The sequence below is a fragment of the Pecten maximus genome, chromosome 13, assembly GCF_902652985.1.
Source record: "Pecten maximus chromosome 13, xPecMax1.1, whole genome shotgun sequence".
Classification (NCBI taxonomy): Eukaryota; Metazoa; Mollusca; class Bivalvia; order Pectinida; family Pectinidae; genus Pecten; species Pecten maximus.
Genome location: NC_047027.1, coordinates 30519597 through 30540914, shown reverse-complemented (window position 1 = coordinate 30540914; position 21318 = coordinate 30519597). Strand labels below are relative to the sequence as shown.

At 35.0% G+C, this 21318-nt stretch overlaps 1 long non-coding RNA gene across 1 annotated transcript; it reads left to right on the top strand.

The window, feature by feature from the left end:
• The first annotated feature begins 2119 nt into the window (after positions 1-2119).
• Positions 2120-21160, top strand: LOC117341253. Its single transcript, XR_004535597.1, has 4 exons — positions 2120-2270; positions 3742-3878; positions 6419-6653; positions 21137-21160. It is a non-coding gene; the product is annotated as an uncharacterized LOC117341253 (long non-coding RNA).
• Positions 21161-21318: the final 158 nt, after the last annotated feature.

Genomic DNA, 21318 nt, shown 5'->3' with positions numbered 1-21318 from the left:
TGTTCAAATAAATGACATTGACCTTCATTCAAGGTCACATTGGTCAAATAGGCTATACTCTTCAAACGACTTCTTCTCAATAACAAAGAGGCCCATGGACTTTGATATTGGGCCAATAGGATGCTTGAATGAAGGACTAGAAAATATATTGACATGAATAAACCTAGCTTACTCTGATATTTGAATAAAGTTGTTATCAGCATAGTATGTGTAGAAATGACCTCAATCAACTGCAAATTTGCTGTAGAGGGTGAGCGATACAGGCCCATCGGGCCTCTTGTTATCATTTTAAACAATGCAGTAGTTTGGGCACTGTATTGATTTATACGTCATTTGAGATATCTAAAAATACTTAAAAGTCTAAATTAAATTAATATGAAATGTTTGGAGTAAAATGTAATTCATATGGTTATAAACTAGAGTGTGTCATCTAGAGATGCTAGATCATAGATTTTGAATATCAGAATTGGTTTTGTGAATGAAGTTTAAAGATGATAGAAAAACACAGTACTGGGGATTCAGAGGTCAACCTGTGGATTGGTAGGTGGCCTAAGGGGTGACTTCGATTCTCTGAGGGTCAGAGAATCATTATATGTATGTCAGATGTATGTACGAAAAAGGAGGAAACTCTGCCATAGCCGGAGGGAGAGAGAAGAGAAAGGAGGAGAATAGAGCGAAAGGAAGGACAGGGAGAATGTAGAGAACAACAGAGAATGTAGAACAACAAGTGATGGAATATTGGAGATGAAATATAGAGGAGACTAGAAAGGAGATCATTGTGTTAATTGGATATGTGTGTTTGGATGAATTGAAAAATAAAGAAGAAAAACCTGAAATTGGAATTTGGCTTGTTAAAACGTGACAGCACTAGTACTACATTGCCATTTTTCATGAGAACTTTATTTAAAAAGGTTAGTGTTTGTTTATTTGAAAAGAATCTAACAATTATGATCCGTGACTGATGTACTGGCGTCTTATTTGTTAAAACTGTAGGCCTTTTATGTCGTCGGACAACGTGACCGACAGTTTTCTATCGGAGGTAAAATATTTACATTTTCGATGTTACTAGGGGTCTTAAAATAGATGTTTGCTAGGCCTAATTAACATCTTATAGTATAAATAGAAAAAAACTTAGGCTGTGTACATCTTTATCTCTGTTTGTACATGTAACTGTTAACAGAACAATTTGTCCTTCAGTTGATTTTTTTTTTTTAAGTTTACAAGCAGCTTTACTGATTCAGAAGTACATTTGTATATCAATAATCTTCCACAAGCATTAAAGAAATAGGGAATGAACTATACTCAGCTATTGGAAAGTTGTCAGTAGATAAATATGTTATGAATGTCTATATAGAATAGGAATAACCAGATTAAGACATTTCATCTAGTACAAATGTAGCTGTCTGACTATAAAATCCAATTTCAAATTTCTTATTATATAACATCAGACCCTGACGTTTCTCAGGGCCTTTGGCCCTTTGATTATGTAATGGTGCCTCATGATGATGTTACCATATGTATCACAATATACATTTTGTATATATGTATATACTTATCCTGTTATCTAGATGTTGTGTTTATTTACGTAACATAAATATGATAAATTAGACAATTTCTATCTGTCATTGTAATATATAACACTATCCATTTTTTAATATTGTTCCACCCTGTATGTGGTACTTTTGTTTCCTCCTTGTTTATTATCTTTACAAGTACATTTCAGCTATAACTGAAAATTTTGTACCAAGGCCAATATTTTGGCTATAAATCTAGGCTCTATTCCTTTGGTCTGTAGCATCTGTGGGTGAAGGGAAACCAATCAATGACCCCCAGCTGGCTTTAGGGGCCTGAGGGATGAAGCCCAAAGGGGGAAAAGTCTTCTAAGATAATTTAATATCCTATATTTAAGACACCAAATTAACATATCCTTTACTATATTAATTTTTTTAATTGTTTTTCAGATCAAACACTAGGATATAGTATTTCCTTGAGTAAGAATTATGCAGTATCAGGTGAATCTTTAGAAATACATCTCAACATTGGAAATATCAATACATCAGTGACTTTGTATAGACCTGATGGATCAACAGCTGGAAGTTGTGAAGCACCATTAGGTGGAGTAAGTTGGCGATGTACTACAGGTTTAACACAGGATTTAACAACTGGAATAACTACATACAGTATAGCATCTGTATCACGGACCACAGATCAAGGTGTTTGGACAAGTTCACATGGGAGTGACTCTGGAAACATTACCATTACAGTTTACAGTAAGTATGGATTTAGATAAAGAAAGATCATTCATTCATGAATGCAACAAGTTAAGTACATGTATGCCCTTATTTTATGTTACACAGTGCACTGTACTGACTGTCGATAAAAAGTTTTTACATCATAATTCAACAGTAAAGAGGTACAAATCTTATGGTTATTAGGAATTAAACATTCAGTTTCAGTAAAGATAGCTTTAGAATTAGATATATACGAGGGACAATCAAAAAGTTCTGCAAGTAGTCATATAAAACTCAATCAAACATATGCAATTATCTAAAGTTTAATCTAATCCTTCAAAGTATTCCCCCTTAGCAGCAATACATTTTTGTAATCGTGAAATCCATGACCGGAACGTCGAAGAATAGTCTTCCCTTGGTATACTGTTAAGACACTGAAATACAGCACTGTCAACAGCACTTCTGGAAACATAATGACGCCCAGATAACATTTTTTTTTTCACTTTTGGAAACAGAAAAGAGTCACATGGACTAAAGTCTGGAGAATAAGGAGGATGGGGAAGCTGGGTGATATTCTCTTGCTCAGGGGCCTGAGGGGCGGGGCTAAATGGGTCAAATTGACTAAAACTTCAAAAATCTTCTTCTCTACTCTCAGATATGGTGGAATCAAACACTCTTCAAGGACCGGGTCTTAAAGTACTTTACCAAAATTGGGAATTTCATGACCCAGAGGTCTCACGTTTGCCCCTGGGGAAGGGGGTAAACTTTACTATAGGTTATATAGGGAAATCACATTTTTGACTGTAATTTATTTCATTTCGATTGGAATTTATTCTAACTTAGTAAACATTATCAGAATGGGATGACAGTTTGATTGCATGCACATGTTGGCCCTGAATGACCCCCAGGGGCTGATTGGCGGGGCCAGAGAGGGTCAATTAAATTAACTGAAATACATGTAATGTATTTCAAATCTCATGTGACCGTTAAGGCCCATGGGCCTCTTGTTTTATCTCCAAACAGGTCATATATACGACTTGGGTGAATTAAGCACTGGTGTAGCATCTTTCTTTTGGTGTCTCACTGTCTGTCAACTTTACATATGCTATGGCAGTATATACTAGATAGAAAAATAATTGTAATGTAACTTAAAAATATTTTTGCCATGACTACTGAACTATCCAGGTGAGCAATACAGGCCCTCTGAGCCTCTTGTTACCGCTTTTCAAAGAGATATATGTTCCTTTTAAGTAAAAAAAATTAACACAATTTCGTCCAGCTATTTATTCTCTCAGATGTTAATGAATATTTAAAAGATTTTGTAGGAAAGTTGAATTTTCATATTGTAAACTGACTCATGGAAGCTGTCGGGGATATTCTCAGCAATCCTGGTGACAGTTCTAGTGTACAGTGTACTATTTAGCTAGCAAGACTAGCTACTCAGTATGCTTGCTTTTGATGTTCATCAAATTACCTAAACCTGATACATGTAATAACTTTTATTTTTCAGCCATTCCTACGGTAACAGAAAGTAATTCGTTATCCTCTTTGACCTTGTCATCTGATAGCAGTACTAGTAACACACAAAGTTTGACCATCACAGTGACGTGTGCATATCCAGCAGTTTCACTTGACTTGTCCTTCGTGGTAAGTGTTGTATAAATGGAGGATATTTGCTCACCAGTCATTAGGGATATATTCTTTTAAATTGCTACAGGTGAGTTGGCTTGACGTCTATAATTTTCTATCGGATGTAAACTATTTGCATTTTCGATGTTACTAGGGGTCTTAAATTAGATGTTTGCTAGGCCTAATCAACATCTTATAGTATAAATACAATTTTAAAAACTTGCACATCTTGGGTTGGGGTTTGGTTGGCAAGGCCTCTATAACTTTTGTGTCGCCTTGAAAAGGTGACATATAGGTATTACGTATACTATGTCGACGTCTTCAGTGTAGGCAGCGTGGTTGCATGGTGTCGGTATAATCGTCGTCCGCACAATGGTTTCCATGCAATAAATTGAGATCCCTTGGGCCAATCAAACTCAAACTGTAAAGTAAAAATTTTTCTGCGATATCTTGAAAAGAATTATGATATATATTTCATATCTGACACTGAAAACTCTGACCTATACCCAGTTAACCCAGCAGCAGAAAATATTAACATTTCAGTGTTGGAAGAAAATGGCATATTAATATACAGCCAACCAAAAGCCCAAGCAGAGACACTAAACAATCAATTTCAGTCAGTATTCACTACATATAGTACACCATCACAATTAAAACTTTCTCATATTTGTAAACAACTGCAAACCTTGCAAAAAGCACTAAGTCATACAAAATGTACATCATCATCACAGCATATCATACATCCAAACTACTAAAAAATCTTTACCAGAACAAATTAGACACAATTTCTCCTACCTTTCTGAAACGAAAATTGGTAAGGATGTTAAAGAAGGGTGGCTGCCAAAGTGTTATTTTGATTTTGGGCCTCGTAAAATCTTTGACATTCCATCCAATATGGCAGCTGTTTTGAAAAGCACATTTTAAACTTCTAGACATGTTCTATCATTGGAACAATAATTTAACATAAAGCGTCATATTCTAAAAATATAAACAATCTGACGTAATTATCTCGTGGGGGTCCATTATACGCCAATAAATGATAACAAGTAACAAAATCCAAATATTTGAATTTTGGTACTACAGGGCTTTGATATATTTCAACTCAGCATACGACAGCAATAGGCTTCCATACATTTTATATTTGTGCATGGATATTGTACTCATAACTATTACAAAAGTACATACAAATGTGCATTTCAACAAGTTATGATAATACATTCCAATACTAAATACCCATACACACAATTATACCTGCCATGTCTATCAATATGACATAATCAAAGTCGTTATGCCCGCCAATTTGCAATAGACAACAATAGTACTGTGAATTTGGCTTGAGAGATATTTCGGATCTTTTAAGACATTAAACTCTGTCAACAGTTAAATTTACAGAAATATTCTAGAGTACTTAACTCAATCTGTGTGTTTACTGTTAAAATGAAATTGGTTATTTCACAGGTAAAATCCTGAAGAGCAGACAGCGTTCCCACAAACAGATATTGCCTCCGTTTTGTATATGTATAAATATATAGACATTGAAAGCCTTATTTTCAATACTCAAACATTTTAGCACTCGCATCACTCCCATTAAAAACTAGATAAAAAAACCTTCAGGCTACATTAATCTTACATTGTTGACACATCAGATGCAACTGAACACTAGTAGTTTCTTTTTAATTTCATAAAACACTTTTATAAACACCAAAAAATACTTTTTTTTGTCTTGCAAAGGAGTGCAGCTCTCAAAATCCACTCCCATTACAAGTTAATTGCATGTATAACCGTTAACATGTGTGGTTTAAATTCTTTAAAGACCTTTTAAGCATTCCACTTATTAGAATGTGAATATTTGATTTGTAAATTTAGTTTTAAAGGGTGGTCGATTGAAAAACTAACTATTTTTAATTCATGAAACGTTAATTTGGGTGAAATTCCTCTTTGGGTCAACTGTGTTCTAACATTGACGCCTCCACATTGAAGAGTTTAAGGTGGTCTAAAAATACTATCTTTTACTACAAAATAGTTAATTGTATGTTCACGAAATACTTTTTATATTGGCCCTGATATGCTGCTGTAGTAGCCCTGCAGGTGTAGATCAAACATCTAATTCTAGATCTAACCATATATATCCACATTTGAATTAATTAACAGGACTTACGTAGAGCCGAATATCTACTAGCCATCATCTACGTGTTATTGTTGACTGACTAACATGGAAAAAGTAGGAAATCAGAAGTCTGGATATATATACAAAATGTACTTGCTTGGATGAAAGGCTACAAAATATCAAAACTACAAACCTAGCTAGCCGATACTTTTATTTTGTTATGATGATATAGTGGTAATAAGCTCGGGATTTGCATGAAATGACCTAGATCAACTTAATAATGTTGCAATAAATTACTGCTAAGAAGCAAGTGAGCTATACAGGCCCATTTGGCCACTTGTATTGTTTAACATCCTATCAACAGTTCTTGTAATTTCAAGATGGCATTGTTATGTGTTTGTATGTTATATGCCACAGGGTCATATTCACAGTTAACATATCTTGATTCCAGCCGACTGGAGGGGGTAATGAGGAGAATGCTCCATCGTCAACATCAACATGTACCTCTACTGGTAACACAGGGTGTACTGACCCAGATGCCAACAGTTATACCTGTGTCATAACACCACAATATGAGGCAACTCTATCAGCTGGTACAACATACTATATCAAGGCAGCAGTTAAGCTAGACGGGTTGTCTATTGGAGTAGACATCACCATCAATGGGACAGATATAACAGTGCAAGGTTAGTAGTGCTGTGGTTCATTACATATACACAAATTATTATAACTATATTTAATACAGCTGTCTGAAGAAATGTCCTACATATTCAGACCAAGCTGGAGTGTTAGCCCATTTCCTAATGAGTGTAAGACATTCCCGATGTCCTTCTTCCCAGAGACACATTTAGATTATAGCTCACCTTATCCGAAGCTGATGCAAAGCCACGTCATTGGTTGTCCATTAACATTTCCTTAAAATCACTACTTATCTGATGAATGACTGAGATTTTAATGAAGAATCCTAGGATTAAAGGAAAACCAATTTTTTTAACCAATAAGAGAAATTTAACATTTAAAAAAAAAATCCTACTCCATTTTAATCCATAGGATTGAAAGTCTTTAGTCCCTATTTGGTCTGAAGCATCCATGGGTGAAGGGGAACTAAATTTGTACAGGGCCAATAAAGCAAATTCATTAAAATTCTTCTTAATTCTCTTCAATGGGAAATGTATTTGTAATAAACTTAGAGTGCTTTGCCATAATCAATACAATATCCAGATGAGCAATGCACTGCTTTATTGGCCTTTTGTCCTTAAGCTCAGATTGTTCATTTATGTAACATTTCAGTGTTTTATATCAGATGTATTTCCTACAATATTCATGGTGGATATGTTGCAGACAGTGCTTCTTATGTAGAATGTTTTTGACCTTGACATTCAAATACATTTTAATGCTTTGTTTTAAAGCATATTTCCCATTACATGTATAAACTTCCTTGTTTTAACATATTGTACCAGATGAAAAATTTTCAAAAACCAATATATCAACTTAAGGCCATCCTAAGGCGTATTTTCCATACAGATACCAAAGATCAGTTTGGAAAGGACTTCTCTAATAGTAATGTCATTTAGAAGCATAAAAATCATGTAGATATGAAAAAGATGTACAATCTAATTCATTCCACTTTGTTCTCTGTATTTTTAACGTCAAGGACCTTTCGGGTCCTCTGCCGTTTAAGTGGTCAATGAGAACAGTTTTTGGGAGCTGAGACTGATCTGGCCAATCACAGCTATCCCAATTATGTACCTTCCCGGTTGTATATAGTTCCTGTTTTACCAGTGTAATGACGCTCGCTGGTCACAATTGGTGTATCCTTAATATCTACTACTGTTTCTTAATTTACAATTAGCATGAGTTTTACTGTTGAAATGTCAAGTTACAAAAAAGGAACTGAATAATTATTGCTTATGGTTGCATAGTTGTACAATTAACGAGAGTGCAGGGCAGGCGTTTGATTGGTTGTCTATGAATCACTGCACTTCTACATCATCAGAGGCTGAGGATGCAAGTGTCGCTTAATTTTAATTGTTAACGCCTCGTCACAGCTCGCCCAATAAGGGCATACAATTGTACCCGAGAAACGAAAACGCCCCACACTCTCTCATCGCTACCCGTGTACAATCGGGAAAAAATACGAAAATTATTCAAGTCAGTAACCATATGTAAGGCATTTTCAATTATGGCGTAAGTGAAACAATTTCAGACTAATTGAATGTTCATTTGCCCATAGCAGACAATATCCAATCCAATATTCATTGATACTCTCGTTCAAGACAGTGTATGTTAATTGTTAGGAGTGCCTGTACAGAGATTGACCATGTTTTTGACTTCACAATGTAGGAAATATTATTATATAGCTATAGGTTGTTAGACATCGACATGATTGTGATAGAATGAGATGTAGACTTGGTCATATTTTACACACGCTCAGGTTAACATATAAGTCACAACTTGTTAGCCTTTAACATAAATATCATCATTCTATTGTCATTTTATTATCTCACTAGTTTCCAGTAACAGTGAGTTAATTGTTGTACTACTGGATTCTGTGTCAGTGTCTATATTTTGGGTAGCCTAACAAGTTTAAACTTATATCTGTTCCTGTTCTAGTTTGCACCCATTATAGGTGATTGAATGATTTCATAACTTTAATACTGTGGGGAAATTGCCATTGTGTGAACTAGATCATAGTATTGATCAATTCTCTAATACGCATCAATTGAGATACTTAGATACGTAGAAACATCTAGGACTAGTAGTGACAGCTTGTCAAATGTTGCTGATGTTTCAGAATCGATGTTCTATAGGACTTGTGAACATTTCTTCAAAACTTTGATCAGCCATACGTCGCATCATTTGATTCATATCAAAACTTGGTGGCAATACACACCAGCACCTATGATCTATGAAAAGTTTGCTCCATTTCATTTCACAATTTCCTAACCCTGACGTTTTCAGGGCCTTTGACCCTCTGATAATACCTGAAGATCTGACAAAATCTGATGACCGTGCATTTATAATTTGCATATAGGTATTAATCATGACAATGACAGATTATTACTTTCTCCATTATGTCCAGAGTATTTAAATATAAAAGCAACAAATGTCTAGATGTTTGCCCACTGATTCCTTGGTTGATAAGTGTATTATAATATGCTAAGCATCTTTTTGTCCAAATATTTATTGTAACTGATCCATCTTCATGTGTTTACATGATGTCCATCTGTCAACACTTATTTGTGGATATTATCTCACAACCCAGAAGGCAAAATTTCTGAAACTTCAAATATTGTTAAACTGTTATGTGAGGATGTACAATAGCGGTTTAAAAGTTCCTGGTGTCATTGTCAAGGTAGCTATTATTACTAAATATAGAACAAGGAGTTAACTGTCAAAAATACAACATCTAAAAAGACCATAACAAAGAGCCAGACTTTCTGAAAATGCAGATGTGTAAATAGGAGTTTATCAATTTCTAAGGTCAAGATTAAAATCACTGTTGCTAAAACTAAAACTGAGAATATGTCAAAAATACATCATCTTAAGCCCTTATAGAACCAGGCCACAGATTCTGACATTTCAAATGATGATGCACAACGAAATGCTGCAGGTGCACAATAGGGATTGATAAATTTCTCAAGATCAAGATTGTTGTTGCTATAAATAAAACTGGAAATAAACTGTCAAAATACATCATCTTAAACTCTTACAAAAGGTTTTTTCTTTCTGAATTTATAGTACATTGTACATGGTACATTCTGAACTGCAAGTGTGCAATAGGGGTTTATAAAGTTCCTTCGCTCATGTTTGAGGCTAAAAGGCCACATTTTCATAGATATATGTAGATCCTAAATAGCGATTAGACAATTCCTCAAGTAAAGGTCGCTTCTATTAAATTTGGGTGGCCATCATTCAAGGTAAAATGGTCAAACATCATACTAACCACTTTTAAAAGAAAATATAGTTAGTGTACAAGCTACTTCATGAGCACCAATCAGGAAAGTTCACCATGATTTCATAATCTTGTCATATTATTTGGATGAAATAAGAAATGATTTGATATCAAGTTAACAAAGGTTTAGTTCGAGGTAACAGACTGACACTTTTCAGTGTCCTTTCTGACGTGTTAGTAATCTAAAGTAAATTGATTAAGATGTTTAGGCCACCATTTGATCTGTTCTAAGTTCCCTTTGTCCTTGGTCTGTCATCCATCCATTAACTCTTTCAACACAGAAGACCGAGCAAGGAGAAATAACAGAACTTAATTGGCATTATAACATTATAACGTTTCTTGTTAGGTCATATGACCTGAAGGGTCAGTATGCATGACCTTAGCAGTCTTTGATTTGTGCTTCATCCATCATCTTTCACATTTTAAACTTCTTTTCAAGTTCCACAAGTGGGGTTCAACTCAAACTTACCTGAAATGATCCTGAGATGGACCTGACCATGTTTTGTTATGTTTCGGATCAGTCACGAAATCTAAAATGGCTGTCATAGAAACTATCTTCAAAATCACATTTTGAACTTCTCCATATCTGCGCTGGTATCATTGAGCTGAAAATTGGCAGGAATGTTAAGGAAGGGAAGCCAGCAAATCTATTTTGTTCATTTTCAATTTGAAGTAATTAATAATTTGTAGGAAACATGAGATGGATAATATGTTTTAATGCTCTTCCTCAGACGAAGCTATCCTGGAATCTAATAATCTTCATCCTTTGATTGATACTCTTTATCATTGAGTGCTGTTAATTTGGTTTTTGACAGTTTCTTAATCTGGATAATGATATGTGTTGGACTTGGTCATGTTTCAAATTCATAGTTGCTGTAATGTCATTGCATTATCTACACAAAATGCAACATCTAACAGCAGAGTGAAAGGAGTTAGTTCATTCAACCTTTTAATTTGCTTGTTTACAACAACAGAAGTTATTTTACCAATGAGAATTGATTAAGGTGCAGATCATTATTATATACTCTTTGGAGATCTGACGTTAGCCACTGAGGGGTCATGTTCCGATGATTTTTCCACCAACATAACTCATGATCAACTGGCAACATTTTGCCAGAATCTGCATCCCTTCAGCAACCTAATGGTCATGGTCTTTAATGAATAGTTAATATCAGAGTGTCCTAAATGTCTTGATTGTTGTAACAGACAATATCATGGAAGGAAATGAAAAAAAATTCAACACTATTTCAATCTCCCGTTCAATTTACACATGGTGCCGAACAGGCATTTGAGACATGTTTTCTGATTGGCTAAAATATGCCGTGGTAGACCTATATGCTATGCACTGAGGTCAGCTGAACATGACTGCTTACTAGCCACCATTAGATTTTCATAATGCAGTGCATAATGATGATCTTTTCTAATCAGATTGTACCAATTACAGATGGGGTTCAAAGCTGATATTTTTAGGATGGTCTGAATAACCATGACCAGTCAAAATGGGAACAAATAAACTAGTCTGCATTTGGGTTATTTTGTTTTGATGTGTGTCAAATATGTAAATATCCAGCTATTTTGTATTTAATAGTTTGTATACCACCATATGCTTTTTTGATCAGTTTAAAATGCAATCACCTGTGTTCTTACTGTATTTTAAGGCCTATCAATCATTTGATCATCATATTTAAAAACAATACAAGGGAAAAGTTTGTTTCAAAGACCTAGATCATAATTATTCTTGTATATTATACTTAAGTTATCGTGATTTTTTGTATTTTGCATTTTAACAGTTATCTGTTTTCATATAAGTTAGTAAGTTATAGGCATTGTCTGCAATTCTACAATAAGTAAATATGTTTAGATTAAACATTAAATTGCATCTGTAGTTTGGTGACTTTTGTACGAAAAATAAACACTTAAGTCATTGAAAATTATGATAATTAATATTAGCATAGATTAGACATGCTTGATGCCTATGTCTAACTGGGTGTTTTGGGTTGTATTCCACCGGTACACCCTAACCCCGTGTGTCACCCAAATGTAGCTGGCTTCCCTGCGGTTGGAAATGTTACTACATGTACATTATCATTGTAGTAGTGGTGGTTCTCTTGGTGGTAGTAACCGTCAGTGTCTGCTGTTGTTGTCGGCATGGTTACTGCATGCGGAAGACGAAAAGACAATGAGGACAAATATAATGTGGACGATATGAACTTGAACAATCATGAAAATGGTGGACGTTCAAACCCTTCCATGCGTCATGACGGAACAGATATGTGATGTCTTCTTACCATATGTGGTTTTCGTATTTTACGTACCTGGGTATGTGTTTCGAACACAAGTATAGACATTCCGCTGGATCAGTTGTCTTAAAATCCACATGTGTAAATTCTAAATTAATCAAGATAATCCTTTGCCTTTGCATCAAATATATTTGATTTGTTGAGTTACAGGAATGTGATTACAGAATGGGAAAAAAGGTACTTTTCAGGTACATGTTGTGACAATTTCTTCATCATGAACAGAATGAAAGGTTGACATTTACAGTTATATAGCGATTTGTATTTGAAAAACATAGAGGTGTTAATGTTGTTGAATCATTTGATGAAGTTTACAATATCATTAACAAAGATTTTTATCATTCTTCATAAGGACAATTTATATGATAAATGTTCAAAAATGTACAATGTATATATTGAAATGTAGCTTATGTGGTCAGCAATGACCTTAAATTTGTCCACAATTAAGGTGCTAATGTGTTAATATTTATCCTACTTAGATATGCGGAGTCGTGTAGTCGGTCAACCAGTAACTAATTAAATGTAACTGATTAATATTTTTATATGCAATTGATTTCCTGTGATATGTGATCTGCCAAAGGGAGGCAGTATATATATGACAGGTGGTCTCTTAATCCAGGTTCAGGTAACTAGTTTAGTAAATAACATTGGGAGGAGAAACTATTGTTCACTTATGAGAGGGATCGAGTCCCTTAGTTCAGGTGGTTTAACTAAGGCTGTTTGTAACGCCAAAGTTTGTCAGCACTCTAGCACCTTCATTCCTTGCGTGATTATGATCAAACTTCACACAATGATAAAGAATCGTAATATCTCGGACAAGTTGAAGTTTTAGGGTTTTGGGGTCAAGGTCCTGCCTCTTTTTAATGTGTGTGAGAAGGAGGGGGGACGCATGGACATGTTCTGTGTATTGCTAGAATTTGCTTATTTTTCAATGCAGAAATTGTCAGCATTGTTAAGAATATTCAAAACTAGGAATGTTTTTCTTCCGTGTTTATTGGAATTTTGTGCTTAATTGACTAAAGAATGAGAAAACTGCCAGATATATCTATCCAATTTGTCAAGTATGTGTTGAGGGGAATCCTTTGTTTTGTGAATGATTCATTGAATTAATATAAAACATAATCACAAGCATATTTTATTGAGCTTTTGTTGATAGGTTTATATATATACATATTTTATTTTGAATATCGTATATTTCTGTTGACTAATGAATGGCAGATTATGTTTGTTACTTAAGATTAAAGGATTTATATATGATTGTTAAATTAATCTAGAAATCAAAGCTAGATATTAATAAATAATTAAACAGAAGTTTTTTTGGTCTGTGGTGTATTAGAAGATGAATTTCAATTAAAAATAGGCTATTTGACATTTGACCTAGATCTGTAGAACCCTATGTCCAATTTTATGCCTAAAGGATCTCAGCTGCTGATTTTGTCTCATTATGATTGGTTGGTCTGGATCTGATTTCCTGGTATAAAAGTCAAAGCCCCTTCTACCTGGATTGAAATGTTTGATACTTACAGTGATTGGCACGTATATGTCAAATAATTGATACATTGTACTTCCTCATAGGTGTATTCCTGTATACCTAATTTCTTAATTAAACAACACATATTTTGACTCATGTTGTCTACATCAATCAGAACTAGATTTACCTCCTGTATCTGTACCCTCAACTCGTACAGATACAGGGGATCTTCACTTCCTAGATACAGGGGATCTTCACTTCCTAGATACAGGGGATTCTTGATTCCTAGATACAGGAGACCCTTGATTCCAAGATACAGGGGACCCTTGATTCCTAGATACAGGGGATCTTCACTTCCTAGATACAGGGGATCTTCACTTCCTAGATACAGGGGATCTTCACTTCCTAGATACAGGGGATCTTCACTTCCTAGATACAGGGGATTCTTGATTCCTAGATACAGGAGACCCTTGATTCCAAGATACAGGGGACCCTTGATTCCTAGATACAGGGGATCTTCACTTCCTAGATACAGGGGATCTTCACTTCCTAGATACAGGGGATCTTCACTTCCTAGATACAGGGAATCATCACTTCCTAGATACAGGGAATCCTCACTTCCTAGATACAGGGGATCTTCCTTTCCTAAATACAGGGGATCTTCACTTCCTAGATACAGAGGATCTTCACTTTCTAGATACAGGAGACCCTTGATTCCTAGATACAGGGGATCCTTGATTCCAAGATACAGGGGATCTTCACTTCCTACATACAGGAGACCCTTGATTCCTAGATAAAGGAAACTCTCCCTTCCTTAGTACAAGGATACAGAAAATGAATTGTGTGTAATGTTCCGAACTTGTTTATTTTTCTTCGAAATTTTGCTTATTGAGATAAGGACCTTGCTCATATTATTGGTATCATGTCACCACTGTTATTCTGTGGAGCGGCTATTTCTAAAATGGAATATACATCAGTGTTCTTTGGTCTGGTGGCTACATCATAACATGGAAATGGAGATACTTGAACATCTGCACTAACTAATAAGTCTCCTACCGAGGAGGGACTATAGGTTTTCTCCCAATTAGTGTGCTGTATGTTCGTATTTCAGTCTGTTCACTCAGTTTTCAGCACTTTTCTCAGCCTTACTTCATGGTATCTTGGTGAAAGTTGGTATTATCTTCAGTTTGAGTAGCTACAGATCAAGTTCGAGTTTCAGCATTTTTGGGTCAAGATCAAGGTCTTTGTTACTATATTTAGCGGGGAATGATAGGAGACATTTAATGACTATAGATTTATGTAATTTCTTTTCCTGTTTTGGCTTATTATTAAAGTCATCAACTGATTAAGAAGAAATAAGAATAAAGATTATCACCTCATGATTATCCTAATGCGTTTTGTCTATATAGATGTTTTCATATGTAGACGCATCTTTTAACTAATACACATTTCAGAGTTATAGTCTCCCCTTGAGAGCTCTTCAAAAAAGGAGATCAAATACACATCTGATTTGCTGCTTGGTTAGGGCCAGAACGCAATATCTACTATGAATACATAAGGCAGGGACACAGTAGAAGTCAAGCTATTAGCTTGATGCATTTCAGACTTTCATAATCATTTTAAAATGTAGTTACAGACATCTTACATACAGAAATCCAAACAATGTCGATAATTATTAATCTTGAAAACCCGGTACACAAAACAATACTAGATAATGAGCAAATATACCGTGTATGAAAGGTTCCTTAGTACCGCTTATATGTCGGAAAACTCTACCCGTTGTAACGGAACAAGGTTTGGTCAGGACTGGTCTTGATGGGTTTCCTATCCACAAGGTGATAAGAGCAATCCATGGATATTTGAGAAATGTATTAAGATATCCTGTTGCACCATTGCAGCCCGATATCATGACAACAATGAGACAACAGCTAGTCTACTGATTTTAAGCCCTACCTCCCCTGACAAAAGAGGACTAAATTTCAGGAGTGATAATATAACTTCAGAGGAAAGCACAAGTCAGAACTCGGAAAATTGTGTAGATTTTAAGTTTTTTTTTCCTATTTGACCAGATTAAACAATGATATTTTGGTCTAAACGGAGTAGAAATTTATGATTATTTTTATACATTTTATCAAAATTTTTGTATTTAGGTCCCACTACCCCACATAATGTACACGTATGCTGTATGCCCTTGAAGGATATTAAAGCCGCCACAGCTTTTCTGCATCACTTTGAACAATAGACATATGTAATGAAAAGATTTTGGATGAAGAGTTTGAAAAGTAGCGAGTACGTAAAATTATGATGAGGATCATTTAATAATAATCTTTGATTAATTACATTATGTTCTCAATATAATGCAAACCTCATATCAAAGAAAACATTTATGATCAATGCAATCAAATGTTATTGTCGAGTAATATATTATACTTTTGCATTAAAGTTAAAATGTTTGCTTCTCCCTCTAATTTCATCCCTGTGTCTGATAAAATACAAGTGTGTTGATCTGTATAAGATTATCATGAAAACAAATATATATATTCTTCTCTTATCAACAGATGGCATTTGTTTATATTTACTAATACGAAGGCCTATAGCTATGTGACATTAGAAATACTAATGTCTGTGACTTCGGTTATATATACTAATTAATTAATAAATAAGGCCTGCAACATTAAGAATTATAAGGGTGTGACCTTAAGAAAAACTGTTATTAAGATACATGTCAATCATCTTCTCTAATAAAGATACCTGTCAATCATCTTCTCTAATAAAGATACCTGTCAATCATCCTCTCCTATAAAGATACCTGTCAATCATCCTCTCATATAAAGATACCTGTCAATCATCTTCTCTAATAAAGATACCTGTCAATCATCCTCTCCTATAAAGATACCTGTCAATCATCCTCTCATATACAGATACCTGTCAATCATCCTCTCCTATAAAGATACCCGTCAATCATACTCTCCTATAAATATACCTGTCAATCACCCTCTCCTATAAAGATACCTGTCAATCATCCTCTCCTATAAAGATACTTGTCAATCATCCTCTCCTATAAAGATACATGTCAATCATTCTATCCTATAAAGATACCTGTCAATCATCCTCTCCTATAAAGATACCTGTCAATCATCCTCTCCTACAAAGACACATGTCAATAATCCTCTCCTATAAAGATACCTGTCAATCATGCTCTCCTGAACCATCGATTTATGATATTTCATGCATTTTATCTAAATGTTTAATTTATCAATCACTACCACTACCTCTACCACTTCCACTACCACTCCAGGTAGGTTATCATCAGTTCCTCGTTAACTTACCTGAACCTTTGTATACTTTTGTGTTGATACCTACAGGTATGGCATTGTACTTAGAACACAGACAAGACATTTATAAAATATTCAAATGAACATATATTCATTCAAAGTATGTTTTTTAAGAGGGCTGTGGTCTTAGTACAATTTGTCAAATCCTGGTAATTATACTTTTCTCCTTTGTTGAAATATGTTGCAAGTATATCTCCGGAAACAAGAAACTAGTTTGATGCTTCAGTGTATGTATTGACCGGACTACAATGAATCTTTGTTTCTGGTTTTGCTCTGAAAATGTTTGGATCAGTTGATTTGCAAACGGTTTGTTTCATGAATATCTTTATTATTTGGGTCATGTAAAAAAGAAAAAGATCTTTTCCTCTTTAAAGATGCTTGTTTATAATAACCTTTACAACATGGTTGTCAAACATCAGATAATGAATAAAGTAATGCAGAAAGGTAGCATGTATTAGTGAGCAGTACAATATTTTGGTTTTGGCCTAAACTTAGATCGTGACCTTGGCAATACCAGGAATGTGACCTTGGAAACACTGAGGTTAGATTGGAATCTTGGCAATAGTAAGGATGTGACCTTGGCAGCTCTGATGTTAGGTTATGACCTTGGCAATACTAGGGATGTGACCTTGATAGCACTGAGGTTAGAATGTGACCTTGGCAATACTAATGATGTGACCTTTATAGCACTGACGTTAAATCGTGACCTTGGCAATACTAAGGATGTGACCTCGACAGCTCTGAAGTTAGATTGTGACCTTGGCATTGCTCTGGTTGTAACCTTGGTACATGTATTATGCTATTTATTGTGACACGATTGGTGATATTTTAGCTGTTATAACTATATAACTGATAAATGTTCTAAGGAAAGGTTTGATTAATAAAGTTGCGCTATATATATATATATAAATCACTAGTATCCATGGCAACATGCTGTTATATTATTTCCGAATAACTGGATCTTTAATTTCCAATACAATTGACAGGCCCAACAACTTCCTCTCCAATCTCAAGTAGGTCCTCACAAGTCATTTGACTTAATTTATATACTGGTAGATATATAATACATATATATCTATATATTGTAATTGAATACTTTTTTTTATTTATTATGGTTTCAGTTTTTATTTCAGCACATGAAAGATGTTTTTTTTTATTTATTTATTCTGTTGTTTACTGATTTTTTTTGTATTCTGTTTACTGAATTGCTATTATGCTTTAAACTTCCTAAATTCTAATGTGCATTCGATTTGTGACATTGGAAATACTAAGGTTTTGGTAATAAATTGTAAGGCCTGCAACATTGAGAATACTAAGAGTGACCTTGGATTGGTAATACTAAGGTCTTTGTAATATATAGTAAGGCCTGCAACATTTAGAATATTAAGAGTGTGACTTTGGTAATACCCAGGTGGTAAACCTAAGATAAACTCATCCTCTCCTATAAAGGGACCACGGAACCAAATGATTTCCCATAGACGGTAATGTTAACGTTTATCACTGTACTGCTTAAATGGAGTTTTCAACACTGGTCCAGTAGCAATAATTTTGAAGTATGTCATCTCGGAAACCTCTAAATGGAATTATAAAAAATTCTACCAATTTGAACTTTTTTTATATGGGGGCTGCCATCTTGTATTGAAATCAGCACCAAAAATTCATCTAAATTAATAACAAAATACACACTTACTTACCTCCCCCTGACAAAAACAGGCTAGCAAAAAAATAACTGTTTTTCTATATATTTTACATCTATATGTATTGCCCGACCCACATATTTAAACTTTGGAAACTTCTCTCATCTTAATATCCAATCAGTAGGCCCCGATGTATTCACCTTCCTATTAAATCTTCTGCCCAAACGGGGAAAACCCACATTCTATTTTTGATTTGGTTCCATGGTCCCTATAGAATCGTACACATTTTCCAAATTTAACTTTTCTGGGACAGGATAGGACCATAGGGTATGATGTCCAAATAGGAAGTGGCTGGCTGCAAGTCTTGGGCTGGTAGGTCAAGTCTTCTATTGGTACCGGAGATGGAGATTCGTATTAGAAAAGGACATAAAAATTGAAACAAATTTTTAGTTAAAATAGAAATATCTTGCTGAATTTTAAATCCAGATAGATGTCTTTTGGTCATATAAGAGTATTGATATTGTACTACTGAAAAATATAAACAAATAAGAAATACCCTGAAGATCAAGGGCAGATAACTCCATGCTATCTCCCCACCCCCCTTATTTCTCGCCTTTATCTTAAAAAAATTTGGACAAGAGCATTTTTGTATATAATTGAGTCAAACACACACACAGGACAGTGGGCCGGGCTAGGGACAACAAAACTACCAAAATAACCACCAGAAATCGAACCGGGGTAGTGACAACAGAACAACCAATCACATCACCGAACACCGAACCGGGCTAGAGTCAAGAGTACAACCAGAAAAAACACCAAAAATCGAACCGGGGTACTGACTACAGAACAACCAGACACACCACGGGACTACGAAACACGCGTTATACAGCTACCATTGAAATAAATACTATATTTTCCTATTAACCTGGTCTATGGCCCCCTTTACACTGTACACAGGCCCATATTTTCATTATAAACAAGCTCAGAATCTAATTTCCTGCTTAAATTCTGCCAAAATATCTCCATGATGAAAATACCAGCCGAATATGTTCAGATCGGTCCCGTAATCTGGTGTCCAGGGACGCTGAGCGGCATAAAATGTCAAATCCGGTAGCTCCCTATAGGGACCACGGAACCAAATGATTTCCCATAGACGGTAATGTTAACGTTTATCACTGTACTGCTTAAATGGAGTTTTCAACACTGGTCCAGTAGCAATAATTTTGAAGTATGTCATCTCGGAAACCTCTAAATGGAATTATAAAAAATTCTACCAATTTGAACTTTTTTTTATATGGGGGCTGCCATCTTGTATTGAAATCAGCACCAAAAATTCATCTAAATTAATAACAAAATACACACTTACTTACCTCCCCCTGACAAAAACAGGCTAGCAAAAAAATAACTGTTTTTCTATATATTTTACATCTATATGTATTGCCCGACCCACATATTCAAACTTTGGAAACTTCTCTCATCTTAATATCCAATCAGTAGGCCCCGATGTATTCACCTTCCTATTAAATCTTCTGCCCAAACGGGGAAAACCCACATTCTATTTTTGATTTGGTTCCATGGTCCCTAAAGATACCTGTCAATCATCCTCTCCTATAAAGATACATGTCAATAATTCTCTCCTATAAAGGCACCTGTCAATCGTCCTCTCCTATAAAGATACCTGTCAATCATCCACTCCTATAAAGATACCTGTCAATCATCCTCTCCTATAAAGATACCTGTCAATCATCCTCTCCTATAAAGATACCTGGCAATCATCCTCTCCTATAAAGATACCTGGCAATCATTCTCTAATCTTAAGATACCTGTCAATCATCCTCCTTTATAGATACCTGTCAATCATCCTCTCCTATAAAGATACATGTCAACTCATCCTCTCCTATAAAGATACCTGTCAATCATCCTCTCCTATAAAGATACATGTCCATCATCCTCGCCTATTAAGATACCTGTCAATCATCCTCTCCTATAAAGATACATGTCAATCATCCTGTCCTATAAAGATACATGTCAATCATCCTCTCCTGTAAAGATACATGTCAATCATTCTCCCCTATAAAGAAACCCGTCAATCATCCTCTCCTATAAATGTACATGTCAATCATTCTCTCATATAAAGATACCTGTCAATCATTCTCTCATATAAAGATACATGTCAATCATTCTCTCCTATAAAGAAACGTGTCAATCATCCTCTCCTATAAATATACATGTCAATCATCCTCTCCTATAAAGGTACCTGCCAATCATCCTCTCCTACAAAGATACCTGTCAATCGTCCTCTTCTATAACGATACATGTCGATCACGCTCCCTTTAAAGATACCTGTCAATCATTCTCTCCTATAAAGCTACCTGTCAATCGTCCTCTTCTATAAAGATACATGTCAATCATCCTCGCCTGAACCATAAATTTATGGGGTTTTTTCATGCATTTTATTTAAATGTTTTATTTAGCAATCACTACCACTACCACCCCAGGTATGTAATCATCAGTTCTCTCGTTAATTTACCTGAACCTAATACTTTTGTGTTGATACCTACAGGTATGACATTGTACTTAGATCACAGTCAAGTCACACATCAGAAACCTCACTCATTAATTATGTAACAATAATTCATAAAATGCTCAAATGAAC